Below are 6000 nucleotides of genomic sequence, written 5' to 3' on the forward strand. Positions count from 1 at the left end.
TGGGGCCATAAGTGTCCGGCTGATCAGGAAATCGGCGGGCAAAAAAAAATGGTAGCCGCGGCACTGCACCCTCCCCTTTAAGGGCTGCCGCACTGCTGTGGCTCACACAGTGAATGGAAGGTGCACCGACAGAAAAAGCTGACGGGGGCACCGCGCGGTGGCTTATTGATTTTTCCATCTAAATTTCGCGGAGAGTGCCATCGAGGTGCGGGAGAGCGGTGGTGAGCACTTTGATGACGTGCTTCGGACAGTCGGTAACAGCGGGGCGGAAGTGGGGTCCGCCAGAAAATTCCCTGAGCTGAATTCCGATCATGGTGGCCATTGGACTGGAAGTTGGCGGCCACTCGACTCCGCTGCCTGGCCACCGCTTTCTAGCGGTAAGTGGCCTTTTACGGAGGCTGAATTTCGGCCCTGGGTTATTCGGGGATGAGTATAGATGGTAAAGCACTATTGCCAGAACACACGCAAGATTCGAGATTCAGTGTAAAGTGAAAATGGCGTTGTCTGTGTGCGTATTCCACTAGCAGAAGCCAGTTTTCTTGAAACGTGTCCTGGCTACTTTGCTGTGCTCCCACCCTGTGTCCCCCCGATTCTGTTTAGAAAATATGGTCACCCTATAATACTCACCTGTTGTTAAAAATGAAAGATGTTACTGTTATTTCTTAGCTGAGTTTTATATTATAATTTTCTTCCTTATTTCTCACATTTTTGGAGTATCTAGAACATGCAACGCAGCTCTTAACAAGTACGCAAATGAGTAACAAAATTCAAGCGTGCCCATTTGTGGGCTCCTCACCCCCACAGTGTTAACAGCCCCGGTGAGGTGAGATCCTAGGAGACCCGGAATTTGGCCTCAGTCCTCATTATCATGTAGATGGCGCTGCATCTGTAGTGGGGAAAATGCTTGAAACTATCATTAAGGAAGAAATAGCGGGATATCTAGATAGGAATAGTGCAATCAAGCAGACGCAGCATGGATTCATGAAGGGGAAATCATGTTTAACTAATTTACTGGAATTCTTTGAGGATATAACGAGCATGATGGATAGAGGTGTACCGATGGATGTGGTGTATTTAGATTTCCAAAAGGCATTCGATAAGGTGCCACACAAAAGATTACTGCAGAAGATAAAGGTACGCAGAGTCAGAGGAAATGTATTAGCATGGATAGAGAATTGGCTGGCTAACAGAAAGCAGAGAGTCGGGATAAATGGGTCCTTTTCGGGTTGGAAATCGGTGGTTAGTGGTGTGCCACAGGGATTGGTGCTGGGACCACAACAGTTTACAATATACGTAGATGACCTGGAAGAGGGGACAGAGTGTAGTGTAACAAAATTTGCAGATGACACAAAGATTAGTGGGAAAGCGGGTTGTGTAGAGGACACAGAAAAGCTGCAAAGAGATTTAGATAGGTTAAGCGAATGGGCTAAGGTTTGGCAGATGGAATACAATGTCGGAAAGTGTGAGGTCATCCACCTTGGGAAAATAAACAGTAAAAGGGAATATTATTTGAACGGGGAGAAATTACAACATGCTGCAGTGCAGAGGGACTTGGGGGTCCTTGTGCATGAATCCCGAAAAGTTAGTTTGCAGGTGCAGCAGGTAATCAGGAAGGCAAATGGAATGTTGGCCTTCATTGCGAGAGGGATGGAGTACAAAAGCAGGGAGGTCCTTCTGCAACTGTATAGGGTGTTGGTGAGGCCGCACCTGGAGTACTGCGTGCAGTTTTGGTCACCTTACTTAAGGAAGGATATACTAGCTTTGGAGGGGTACAGAGACGATTCACGAGGCTGATTCCGGAGATAAGGGGGTTACCTTATGATGATAGATTGAGTAGACTGGGTCTTTACTCGTTGGAGTTCAGAAGGATGAGGGGTGATCTTATGGAAACATTTAAAATAATGAAAGAGATAGACAAGATAGAGGCAGAGAGGTTGTTTCCACTGGTCGGGGAGACTAGAACTCTGGGGAACAGCCTCAAAATACGGGGGAGCCAATTTAAAACCGAGTTGAGAAGGAATTTCTTCTCCCAGAGGGTTCAAGTCACAGATAGATAGATTTTTAACCAATAAGGGAATTAAGGGTTACGGGGAGCGGGCGGGTAAGTGGAGCTGAGTCCACGGCCAGATCAGCCATGATCTTGTTGAATGGCGGAGCAGGCTCGAGGGGCTAGATGGCCTACTCCTGTTCCTAATTCTTATGTTCTTATGTTCTTATGGTAGGAACCCGCACCGGTTGATGTGCCGATTTTCAGGTAAGTGATTGGGTTAGATCGTGGGGGTCTGGAGGAGTAACGGCTGAGCCTCAGAATCCATAAAACAGGGTTTGTTGATGGTTCGGGTAGAGAGATCGCAGGCCTCGGGAGTACTGTTGGGAAGTTAGGAGTGCTGTCGGGGGGAGGTCTAAGAGGTCGGGGCGGAGCGGCCCTCTTGAACATCCCTCAATTTAACTGCTGGCTGTGCTTTCAGCTCTTTGGGCCTTATGCTCTGGAATTCCCTCCCTAAACCTCTTCGCCTCTCTTCCTCTGTTTCCTCCCTTAAGACGCTCCTTAAAACCTATCTTTAAACAAACTTTTGGTCATCTGCCTTAATTTCTTCTTTTGTGGCTCGGTGTCAAATTTATCTATTTTGTCTTGTAACATTGCTGTTGAAGTGCCTTGGGAAGTTTTTACTATGTTAAAGGCATTAGATGAGCGGCGAGTGTTTGTGGCGAGGTGCGGTGAAAGTTTATGGCGGAGGGGCGGTGAGAGATCGTGGCAGAGGTGCGACAGATGAGAGTACGTGGCCCAGAAGAGCCGAGGGCCCAGGGGCAGCACCGGCCAGCCCACTGCAATATGTGTGCACGCTAGGTCCGTGCAGCAGAGCAGGTCTCCAGTTGTTTTGGTTTACCCTTGCCACTGGATAAAGGCCTAGCTTTGAGAAGCCCGTGTGGTGGCTAATGTGTAACGGTTACCACACGATAAAAAAAATTCACGCATGGGCATCTTCCACCCCCTCTATTGGAGTTCAGGACTGGAACATCGGGTCCTTCATCGAAACACCTGTGAACTCATGGAAGCAAGTCATCCTCGTTCGAGGGACCACCTATGATGATCTGGAGGTCATGGTTTGGAGGGAGGTTGGAGATCTCAGGACTGGGAGCGGCGATAATTAAGGTAAGTACCTATCCTCCCTTTAAACTAACATGGTGTTTATTGTTGGTTTTCCCGGAGGCGACCTGCACTGACACTGGCTGCCTCCGGGCATATCAAAGTTGCAGCAGGAACCAGAAGCAGGTGTTAGGCCCTTTATTTGCAAATGCAAATGCACTCATGCCTGCTTCAGACATAGGTAAAGGACGCTTGTTGTTTGTCCTTTACCAAGTTGACGGCTGCGCACTTCCTGTTGGAAGTGTGTGTGAGCATCTCGGTCCCAATATTTGATCCTTATGTGGCCGTGTTGCGCCTAAAGTATTGGTGCTACACAGCCCAATATTGCCTCCAAAGGATTGCTTCCTCAACAAAATCCATCATTTTCTATATGGCACCTTCTGTTAGTTTCATGCAGTTCTTAAGCCTCATCTCCCTATGCGCAGCATTAACTATTTTTGTGTGTCTATATATGTATATACTTGTTTAGCTTTATAATTAAACCATGTTTTGATGTCGAAGTTCAGCCATGATTTTATTGATTGACAGAGCAGGCTTGGTGGGTTGTATGGGCTACTCCTGCTCCTATTTTTGATGTTCCTTATTGTTAAGATATACGGAGAGGGGTTTAAGAATTGCATAAACCAACAGAAGATGTCATATAGAAAATGATAGATTTGTAGAGGTAGCAATGCTTTGTGTTTGGTTACTCATTGGTAGATCTGTGCTAAGTTAGCTGATCACAGCCATGCAGTATTGTGGTGTTACAACTGACCTTAGTGACAGAGACCACCTCTGCAGAGAACACCCATCAATTGTGGCCATCTAATGCCAGTGCCAGTGACAAATCAATCATTTAGACAGAGTTTATAATCAGAATTCCCTGTTTATGAAGATGGCCTGGCTGTATTGTCGTTTCATTAAATAATGACTTGTGGATTTTCATTCTTAGACATTGTAAATGTGTGACATCATATCTGTGGTGGTGGCATAATATTTGTTGAATAAATAAAAATTCCAAAACAAAACATATTTCACACAGCCTTTGATGAAAGCAATATTCATTCTGGACTACTTACACAAAGACATGATTGAGAACTGAGGAGCCCAGGCCTGGACACCATTGTTCTGACCTAGTAGAACTGTAGCCATATTTATTTATCATCTATTTGGGTTGAAATAAATGGTACAAACTCCAATGACCATGTTACTGCTTTAGAGAAAGCTTACTCTGTCAATGTGGGTTCTTTATGGTTCATTCATGTACAACACTCATGAAATGTAATTTCAAAACATAAAGCAAGATAAATTATTTTAACCCCAAAATTGTACTAATACACTATCAAATTAATAAATTTTAAAACTGATTTAAGAAGCTCCTTATTTTTATTTTTTTAATCCAATCAGATTAGCAACTAATGCACCACATCTCTAATGCAGTCATTTTAGCATGTAGACACAAGAGTCCTGATTTTAACACCTTCCTCCCCCTTTATGGTGAGAACCGGGCTTGCGAGGGGTTAAAATCATGAGGGCATCCTTACCACTGTGTTCACATCGATCTGGCCCCGCCGCCATTTTCACTGCAGGCAGGCGAGGACTTCATAGACATTCACAAGTCGAGGTCTGATGATGTCATTCAGACCCTGATGCTATTTTAACCCAGGCCCGCATGAATCATATGCAGTCCCGACTGTGCCTGGGAAAGCTGCCATGGATCAGAACCAGGGCCGGAAAAGTATGTTTAAAATGATTTTAATGTTCTTTATGGGAGGGGTCCTCTTGGACGAGTGGCCTTCCTGTGCCTGAAAGTAAAATTAATATTTCTCTGTAAATATCATAATACTTTCAGCAAGGAACTAAACCAGTGCCTCAATCTCCCAATATAATTTTTAAATTTACCACTCCCATTCATTTTTGCCTTTGTTGAATGCTCTTGACTCATGAAGGCTGATCACTCCTTATTACATCAACCTAGAGCGCATTATTGACAGTGAATCTGGAACAGCTTTTCAATTTTGTGGGCGGTCACAGCCACAAGCCTGATCTTATCCTCATCTGACATCCAGACATGCACAGTTCCAGGAGAAGTTATTGGTTAAGGATCAGGATCCGGAATCATAGCTGATTTTGCCCTCTCTAACCTAGGGATGCGGAGAGAATTTTAATCCCCAAAAACATGTGGGTTTGGGTCGAGTTGGATATAAAAAATATTTTAAACCCAAACCCCATCCGCCTCAAACCCGCCCACTTCCGGTTTTAATGGAGATGGGACGAGGGGTGGACAACTAACCTGCTCCCGGATTTGTCATGTAAATATTTTAATGAGGCTGTGTGCCTCAAATTTTATCTCCATTTTAATTTTGAACCTGGCTGGCAGAGTTTCCAAGGCCTTGGGAAACCCGGCAGCTAAAGGGAGGTAAGTGCCTTTCTCGCACTACGTTTGGGCCAGAACAAGCAGGTGTGCTCCCCCCCGGCCTCCCAAGCAAACCTGTTCCCTCGCCCTGATTGGACACCCCCATTGTAAAGTCCTGTCCCTGCAGTACAGACTCACACGAGGCACATGGTGAAGTCAAGGTCACTCAGGACCTGCACCTTTATTTCACAGCTCTCGAATGCCACACTTGCCTGAGACATGCCTTTATATACCTGTATGGAACAGATATGCAGTGTCTCCTGCAAGTGCATCCCTGGTGGTAAGGTATGCTTGTGGTTACAGGTCATATCTAGTTACAGTCATGTATAGCATGGTAAGATACAGTTATATGCAGTAGTGTGAGATACATGACATCACCCTCCCACAAGGTCTTATTGTCTTTATAGATTCAGTCTCTCAGGTGGTCTATGCTCTTGCGTGGAGCGTCTTAGTTGTG

Source organism: Pristiophorus japonicus, chromosome 8, assembly GCF_044704955.1.
Source record: "Pristiophorus japonicus isolate sPriJap1 chromosome 8, sPriJap1.hap1, whole genome shotgun sequence".
NCBI classification, from domain to species: domain Eukaryota; kingdom Metazoa; phylum Chordata; class Chondrichthyes; family Pristiophoridae; genus Pristiophorus; species Pristiophorus japonicus.